The sequence below is a fragment of the Mustela erminea genome, chromosome 3, assembly GCF_009829155.1.
Source record: "Mustela erminea isolate mMusErm1 chromosome 3, mMusErm1.Pri, whole genome shotgun sequence".
NCBI lineage: Eukaryota > Metazoa > Chordata > Mammalia > Carnivora > Mustelidae > Mustela > Mustela erminea.
This window is the reverse complement of record NC_045616.1, coordinates 78,514,718-78,524,648: the sequence shown is the minus strand read 5'-3', so window position 1 is coordinate 78,524,648 and position 9,931 is coordinate 78,514,718.

Below are 9,931 nucleotides of genomic sequence, written 5' to 3'. Positions count from 1 at the left end.
AACTGATTTTTGTTTAAGATGCAAAGAGTATTTTCCATTTTTTATCCTTCACAAAGACAACCAGTTGTCCCCCGACTTTTAACTGAATAGTCCTTCCTTGCCTCATTAATCTTGTGCCCAATGAAGGTGACATATTTTAGGAGTCCCAGATTTATGCAGAACTCTTCAACCCACCCTCTCCTTGATTAAACTCCAATTTTTGCTCTTATCCCTTCAGGACACTTGGACCTTTAAAATCCAGGCAAAGTCCACCAGGGAGAAGCATCAGATGTTGCACAAGGCAGATAACACTCTGAGGTCACATCCCCCTGTGGAATCACTCTTTCTTCTGTTTCTGGTCTCTAATTATTTCCCTTACTTTACTACCAGTTCAGTCATAATTTTATCAATATGTATCTCAGTATAACAGATTTCTCCACACCTTCAATTTAAAATATTGCCCTTAACTTTAAATCTAAATCAATTCTATCCTTTTTTTCTAGTTCTTTTTATTTCACTTATAAATTGGGTTTCTTTCTTTCTTTCGTTTCTTTCTTTTTAAAGATTTTATTTATTTATTTATTTATTTATTTATTTGAGAGAGAGAGTGTCTGCAGGAAGGATGGGAAGAGCAGAGGCAGAAGGTGAAGCAGAGTCCCCACTAAGGAGGGATCCGAGATGCAGGGCTCAATCCCAGGACCCCAAGATCATGAACTGAGCCAAAAGCAGATGCCTAACTGACTGCCCACCCAGGTGCCCCTCTTCATTTCTTTTTACATTATTATTATCTTTTATTTTTATTCCTATGGGCTGGGTTACATTTGCATGAAATTTTCTAGGAAGGGTTCATGAATAAGCTCTTTCCTGAGAGTATTTTACTATTGGCCTCACATAAAAAATATAACTTGGCTGACTGGCACTATTTTCCCCTTGGCATTCTATGGATTATTCCTTCATCTTCCATTTGAAAATGCTTCCAAAGAGTCTGACATTAATCTGAACTGTTTATCTGTTTTTGTTTTTGTGTATGGAGGTTTATGGATATAGGGGGAGAAATGGCGTCAGAGTGACCTGTCTCAGTTTCTATTTGTGGATGACATAATTTTTTTTTCTTTTTTGATGTTATTAACTTCACCAAAATGCATTTTTTTAAAGATTTTATTTATTTATTTGAGAGAGAGAGAGCACAAGCAGGGGGAAGGACAGAAGGAGAGGGAGAAGCAGGCTAAGCAGGGAGACCGACAGAGGGCCTGCAGTGGGGGTGGGGGCTGGATCCCAGGACTTCGAGATCATGGTCTGAACTGAAGGCAGATGCTTAACTGATTGAGTAACTGAGGCACCCTCACCAAAACTCAACTTGTTGTGAGATGTTATTTATTAAATTTTCCTAAGTCAACAAAAAACCTTTCAATCTGGATTTTTCAGGTCTTTTTAAATTTTAAATAAGTTTTCTTATAGTATATCTCTGAATACTTTTTTCCCTTATCTTTTCTTGTCTATAAATTGCTATTTCAAGGTGCCTGGGTGGCTCAGTGGGTTAAGCCTCTGCCTTCAGCTCAGGTCATCATCTCGAGGTCCTGGGATCAAGTTCCGCATCAGGCTATCTGCTTGGCAGGGAGTCTGCTTCCTCCTCTCTCTCTGCCTGCCTCTCGATCTACTTGTGATCTCTATCAAATAAATAAATAAATAATCTTTTAAAAAAACTGCTATTTCATATGCCTTAGATCTCCAATGGCTATTCTTTATATCCATAATTCCTTTCTAATCTCTTACAAATCAGTCCTTTTCCTTAGCCATTTTTATGATTTTTCTCAATCCCATCCTTTATTTCACTGATTTTGGTGCTTCACAGTATCAATATTGTTCTTTTACTGCTTCTAATGTAAATTAAATTTCTGTAACAAAATGACAGTGCTGGTCAGGCCACAGTCATGATTACTCTACATTATTTCAGATTTAAAATGTCCTAAAAATCTTACAATTTTTTTAAACTTCATTGAGGAGTTTAACTCAAGAAAAAGTATAACTAGCTTTATGGGAAAGGAGGAAAAGTTTAAATGTAAAAGGATATATTGGCACGTATAATATCTTTACATGCTCTTAGTTTCTTTTCTCCAAATGCACATTCCATTTTAAGGAAGAATTTAGGAAAATAGCCAAACATGAGTAAGTTCTGCCGTACCCAGATTGAGCGGACAAATTCCCTTCACATTCTAAAATTCTATACCATATACTGTTCAGATTGTTAAAAAGTCTCATCAACTCTGACATATCAAGGATATTTGTATATATTTTTTTCTTTTTTAATGAAATAACCACTGTTTTCTATCATATTCAAGACCCCCCCCAACTGAATCCTGTCCAAAATATCAAAAGACAGATATGGCAGTCATAGTGTTTTCTACCCTTAGGGTCTAAATGAAACACAAAGAAATCCCAGAAAGAACCAGAACAGATCACTTCTCCCATTTCTTTGGAATAGAACAGTACTTCAGATATGAAATAATTTCACAGATTCTAATTTCAATTATTATATCTTATTTAAGAATGGGGAAGCCAAGGTGCAGTGGAGGGAGCTCTCTAAAAATAGCTAGCAAACTGAGATTTCAATAAACACCAGACCTTTTATCTGTCAATATATTTTTAATTTTTTTTTAAGATTTTATTTATTTATTTGACAGAGAGAGAGAGATCACAAGTAGGCAGAGAGGCAGGCAGACAGAGAGAGAGGGAGAAGCAGGCTCCCCACTGAGCAGAGAGCCCGATGTGGGGCTTGATCCCAGGACCCTGAGATCATGACCTGAGCTGAAGGCAGGGTCTTTAACCCACTGAGCCACCCAGGTGCCCCTGTCAATATATTTTTAAAAGTGCATATGAAAATGTGCATGCAAGGATACCCTTTCCCCTTTAGAGTAGGTGGAACTGCTACTGCAACATTGTCATTTTCAAGGGAAAATTACGTGGGCAGTTTCTTTTATGTCTGGACAAATAAGAGCTGCGCAGGAATTTGCTAATTAGTATGTGGTGATGGCTCCACTCAGTAGCCCTGGCACAAGGCTCCAATGGGGATAACACAAGAATTTATTAAAGACATTTCTCCAAGTATTAAAAAAATGAACAGAATTAGAATTCTTTAACTTAATAAGGAAGAATTATTTAACTTAAGAAGAGAGAATGCCAAGGGCTAAATTTGTTATTTTCAAGTACCTCAGAAGTACAACTCTCTGTGGCTTATAAACAGGAAAATTAGATACGTGTGGCAAAAAGAGTTGAATTACAGCAAAACAAAACAAAATGAAGTGAAACAAACTGCCAATCACAATGATTAGAGAAAAAAATCACCGAAGAAATGACAAAAATAGTAATAACAATAATAACACCAATTATTTAGTATATTATATGTTGGTTTCTATTTTAAGCACTATATAAACATTATCTTATTCAATCCTCATAATAACGTTCTACAATAAGTATTGTTACCTCGACTGAACATTTAATTATTTAACGATTATTTTTAGAGGGCCTGCTCTGTGCCCTCTAGGGCACTGTTATTAGGCCAGGGGATTAAAGGGTCATAACACAAGGCAAAGTCCCTGGATTTATGAACCTTTTATTCTAGCGGAGAGGAGACCGACAATAAACAAAGAAATAAATAAGAAAAGTCACTTAGGGTGAAAAGTACTATGCAGAGAATGAAAACTAAAGGAATAGAATAGTCACTGGGTAAATCAGGCAATCAGAGAAAGTATCTCTAAGAAGATGAGATCTGACTGCAGAAAAGGAACCAGCTAGGAAAAGCGAAGTGGCAAGAACACTAGTGACAGAGAGAGCAAGTAGAGACAAGGACCTAAGGCAGGAACAGATATGGGAAAATGGCAGAAGACAATCAAAAGGAGGGCAGAGAACAGGTCATGGGGCTTTCTGAAGGTTAAGGTAAAGATTCTGATCTTATTCCAAATATTGTGGGATGTCCTGGGAGAGTTTTAAATAGGGGAGTGAAATAACCAGATATATCTTTTTTAAACATCACTCTGGCTTTTGTGTAGAGAATGGATTGTAAGGAAGTTAAGCAGGGAGATCAAGAAGCCTTTCCTAGGAAGCAGAGAAAAGCTTCTTCCAGGAAAAAGGACACAAGAGGGAACCAGGTCACTTATCTGTTCTATAATTTGGTCACAGTTAGAGCCCATTATATTCTCCCACTCCATGGTGGTTAGACAATGTCAATGAGCAGTGTCAATCTGGTAGAAAACTTTCCAGCTAATAAATAGTGTCTTCCCCCTTTTTTTCTTTAAACTTCCAAGTCTTTGCTGCAGTTAACTTACCTGTCAACATATCCCAATCCCCCCACCCATAAGAAAGGCAAAGCAAAAAAATTCCAATTTTGCACTGTCTTCAATCACGTGGAAATGCCCTAAAATGTGTCTTCCATGGAATGTATCTGACTAGGGCCAACTGCTATCAGTAAAACAAGGCCGACTCTACCCAGAGAATCTTTTTCCTGTCCTTCTAATATATGGCCCAAAGGAATTAATGTGCAGGAATTCTTTTTTTTTAATTTTTTTTATTTTTTATTTATTTTCAGCATAACAGTATTCATTGTTTTTATACCACACCCAGTGCTCCATGCAATCCGTGCCCTCTCTAATACCCACCACCTGGTTCCCCCAACCTCCCAGCCCCCCACCACTAAAACCCCTCAGATTGTTTTTGAGAGTCCATAGTCTAGGGACTCCTTATTACACTGGGGAAACTCAACCTGCTAAAATTATTGTTTAAAAAAGCAAAGGTTTTGATTAGGTTATTACTCAAATTTCATTGCATAAGGGGGAATAAATAATGTGGCATACATGATTCAGTTCCCTGATGAAGGGAAAAAGATCAAGGAATCATAAGCATTCATATATCCATCATGAAATCATCTACATGCATCTCCCATCCTCCTTCTACAATTGCTCAAGTCAAATGAATAATGTGTAATGCCTATGTCCAACATGTAAAACAGATATTGGGGAAACAAATTCCAGTTCAAGATGGCAATGTAGAAGGATCCTGGGCTTACTTCCTGCTATAGAAAAACTAAATCGACAGCTATATATAGAACAACATCTTCTGGGGAAAAAAACTAAAAACTGAGCAAACAAGAGAAGGCCACACTGAAGCAGGTACTAGAGAGTGAGACACAGTATTGCCATAAACTCCACCCCTAATTCAGCAACTCACTATTAAGAGGGAACTCAAAACCTGGAGTTTCTCCCTGGGGAGCAAAGGATTTGAACTTCACATCAGGCAACTCAACTCTTAAGACAAACATATGAGGGACAAGCTCCCAAAACATCTAGCTTTATAATCCAGTAGGGCTCATAAGCCACCCACAAGGCTATAATGATCTGAGGGCCACCATCTAAAGGTCTTACTCTGAACCTCACCTGTCCCAGGGCCTAGCAGAGAAACAGCCAAGAGAGGTCCCTAGACCATACATGAAAGAGGCTCATTTTCTAATCTTAAAACGCTAGGCTGAGGGGCAGGCAACTTTAGCCCATAGCTGATGGCTGCTTGTTGGTGGGTACCAGCTTCCTGCTTTCCCTCTGCCTTCCTCTAGCCAATGGGTACCACCTGATTATTACTATCATTATTATTAGTAGTAATAGTAGTAGTAGTAGTAGTAGTATTGCAAGGTTTTCTTTTCCCTTTTTCCCTTTCCCCACTCTTTTTTCCCTGCAGGTACCATCTATATGCTGTCCTTCTCCCTCATTTGAGAGTAGAGTGGTGTTTTCACATGTGCCTGGTACCCCAGTTTTTATGGCTACCACCTGGGAGAGTGCCCTTAATTGCCTGGCTGGGGGCTGGGGTAGGGATTGGGGGTTAGAAGGGCAATGCTTGCATTCTTAGGTCACACAGAATTGTAACAAGGGGAGAGAGAGTTCAGGGCAGTCTACCACTCCCAGAGAACTACACAGACAGCAGTCTGAAATACATCCCATCTTTCTGTAAAAGAAGCCTATTCACTTGTCCTGTAGCTTTGGCTTGAGGAGCAAGCTGTAGGTTTGGCACACACTGAGGTGAATGTGGAAATGCTCTCAAGGAACACAAGCCAAGAGATGCCATCTATGCACTCTCCTCTGCCTCACTACACCTCGCCAGTATCTCCCAGGAAGGAGCTTATTTATACACTTGTCTGGAGCCCTGATTTTTGAGAATGCTGCTCAGGGGACACCTCTAGATCAGCTGGCTCTGGTGGCAAGGGGCTTTATCTTCATGAGGCTTGCACTTGTGGTTCCAGAGGACTGTCTATATTTGTATATTTTAAAAGCTGCTGCCTGAGGGTCTCACTTCGAGTCAGCATGCATTTGTGTGCTGACTGAGATCCTCCCCTCAGGGACACTGACAGGTCTCAACACACCCTCAACTATTGGGAGCTTTTAAAAATAAAATAGGCTATATGGACAATCATAAAAGTTTGAGAGATAACCAAGAACTTGGGCAGGATTGAACAATAAGTTTCATCTCCTACAGGAGGCCACACCTTAAAGATTCAGATAGGTGGCTGTTTTATCTAATGCATAGAAATGAACATAGACAGTCAAGCAAAACAAAGAAACAGAGGAGTATGTTCCAAATGACAGAACAAGACAAAATCTCAAGGGAGTTAAAAAGAAAAAAAAAAAAAAAACCTTAATGAAATAGAGATAAGTAATTTTGCAGATGTTGGAAAAACACAAGTAAATAAAACCTTGAGTTTCAATGATTTAAAAAAGAAAAGTGATACTGAAATACTTGATCAGGCTGCCCAAATCATACCTACTACAGGATGTCATTATGATCTACAGACACAAGGATTTAGTAGCAATAAAAATACCAACAATAACAACAATATTTGTTGAGGGCATCCTGCAGGTCAGACCCTATGTCAATTGCTTCTAGATCTTTTCCTAAGGATGAAGATATTTCTTGATCTACTAATGACATCGGTTGCCAAAAGTGAAAGAAATCTCTGCTTGGAACTCACTAGAAACATTTTTGCATTAGGGTAACTTGTTAAATAAAAATGATGCTTGATTGTTCTGCTTCTCTGCCCCAAAAAGTATTGAGAAGATTTAGTCTAGATAGAAATAAGAGCTTCCTAATGCTAAAAATATTAAAAAACGAAACATATATCATTAAGTCACACAGATTTAGCCTCCAATCGAAAAAGAGAAGGGAAAAATGTGTATAAATGCAGAAAGCATTTAATTCCTTCTATTACATGTAAATGGTATAAATGGTGTATTTTGAATATAACAAGAATTGATGAATCATATAGCTAAGGTCATTATGTAAGAAAGCTATTAATACATTGAAAGCAACAATAGTATGCCTTTTCTCAATATTTAAAAATTAAGGGCTTTCACATGAAAGTAGTCAGTTAAAACAATAATGCTACTTGTTCTAGTTCTTAGTAACCATTAAATGTCACATTTACATTATTACCTTTCCACTTTAAAGAAAATCTGGGAAATTAAGTAGATTAAGAAAATGAAAAGAGAAATCATCCATTATCTCACTATCCAGCATCAATGACCATAATTTTTTTTGATAGATTCCATTCCAGCTTTTTTCTTAGACAAATTTTATATTTTTACACAGTTAAGAAACAACTATATGTATACTTTGTTAAACTTGGTTTTCTCACTTAGACTTATACCATAAGTACTTTCTCATGTCATTAAAAATTCTTCATAAATACTAGTAGTTATAAAATACTACATTTCTAACTATTTTTGAACATTTAGTCTGCTTCCAATGTTTTCCTATTATAAAAAAGCACTGAAAAATGTAATATTAATGACATCACAACACTGCTTTTAAAAAAAAAAATAAAGTAGCTCTTATGCCATGAATAAGCAAGCAGAAGTGGTATTCTTCCCCTACACTTGCATCCCCCAAACTGGGTCATAAAGCAATTAAAAGAAGGATAGACCAAAAAATCTCCCTAGATATGGTGTATTGATTAATAGGATAGGAGACCTCAGTAGTAACATGAAAGTTGTCCAGTAGTTCTTTTTGCCCATCTCACTATCAGCTACCATTTCTCATCACTCCAAGAAAATTCAAAGTCTACTGGTCAGAGAGGTCTGTTGAATATTGAGAAATGTCTCTGTACACTAGAACCCTCAACCAACTTCCCAGAAGTCCCAACATAGACCTAGAATATGTTTTTGCCCAGGACTACTGGGTCGCACAACCCCAAAGTTACCATTTGTATTATTTTCTGTATAAAGTTCTCCCCTTGAGTTTTTCAGTATTGCTCCAGACTATTTCTTCAAATTTATATAAGAGTAAAATGAAAAACAGAAGGACAGAAGTATTCTCTGGCTTTTTAAAAAAGTCTTTTTGTTGATCTCACCTCAGTGCTAATGTGGGGAGTATCCTTTGGTTTTAGTGGCCAAGGCTCCACTTATGCAATTAGTTTGAACATATTTCCCACACAGAAAGGCTTTTTCAAACGCTCCCAGAAATATGGGGATACAGGGCCTACCTATGACAAAAACTGAACCAGGACAACAGAGAAACCCCATTCCCACCACCAGGCTAGCAAGTACCAAGTAACAAGAAATAGGAGTCTGCTGTTGGTTGAGGGTCAAGAGCACAAAGAGAAACTTTCTCCGTGGCATAGGAGCACAAGAAAGTTGAAGATGGAGCAAAAACACTGAATAAACCCTCCAGTAATTCAACCATCACTGCTATGCACAAGGTAATATTAGAGGAATTTGAAGCCAGTGATATACTGAAGGTAACTATAACAATAATAAAAACAAATACAGCAAAAATGAACTACTGGGATTTCATCAAGCTCAAACGCTTTTGCACAGCAAAGGAAACTGTTAACAAAACCAAAAGACAATCCACAGAATGGTAGAAGATATTTGCAAACGACATATCAGATAAGGGTCTAGTATCCAAATGTATAAAGAACTTAACAAACTCAAGACCCAAAGAACAAATAATCCAATCAAGAAATGGGCAGAGGACATGAACAGACATTTCTGCAAAGAAGACATCCAGATGGCCAACAGAGACATGACAAAGTGCTCCACATCACTCAGCATCAGGGAAATACAAATCAAAACCACAATGAGATACCACCTCACACCAGTCAGAATGGCTAAAATTAACAAGTCAGGAAATGACAGATGCTGGTGAAGATGCGGAGAAAGGGGAACCCTCCTACACTGTTGATGGGAATGCAAGCTGGTGCAACCACTCTGGAAAACAGCATGGAGGTTCCTCAAAATGTTGAAAATAGAGCTACCCTACAACCCAGCAATTGCACTACTGGGTATTTACCCTAAAGATGCAAATATAGTGATCCGAAGGGTCACATGCACCCAAATGTTTATAGCAGCAATGTCCACAAGACCCAAACTATAGAAAGAACCTATATGTCCATCAACAGATAAATAGATAAAGAAGACGTGGTGTATATATACAATGGAATACCATGTAGCCATCAAAAGAAATGAAATTTTGCCATTTGCGACGATGTTGATGGAACTAGAGGGTATTATGCTGAGCGAAATAAGTCAATCAGAGAAAGACAATTATCATATGATCTCCCTGATATGAGGAAGTTGAAAGGCAATGTGGGGGGCTTAGAGGGTAGGATAGGAATAAATGAAATAAGATGGGATCGGGAGGGAGACAAACCATAAGAGATTCGTAATCTCACAAAACAAACTGAGGAGGAGGGTAGGGAAAGGGTGGTTGGGTTATGGACATTGGGGAGGGTGTGTGCTATGGTGAGTACTGCGAAGTGTGTAAACCTGGCGATTCACAGACCTGTACCCTTGGGGCTAATAATACATTATATGTTAATAAAAAATTAAAATAAATTAAAAACAAAAACAAAAACAAATACAGTTCTACATTTGACAGGACTGACTCAACACTACTACCCTCTTGCGCCACTAATGGC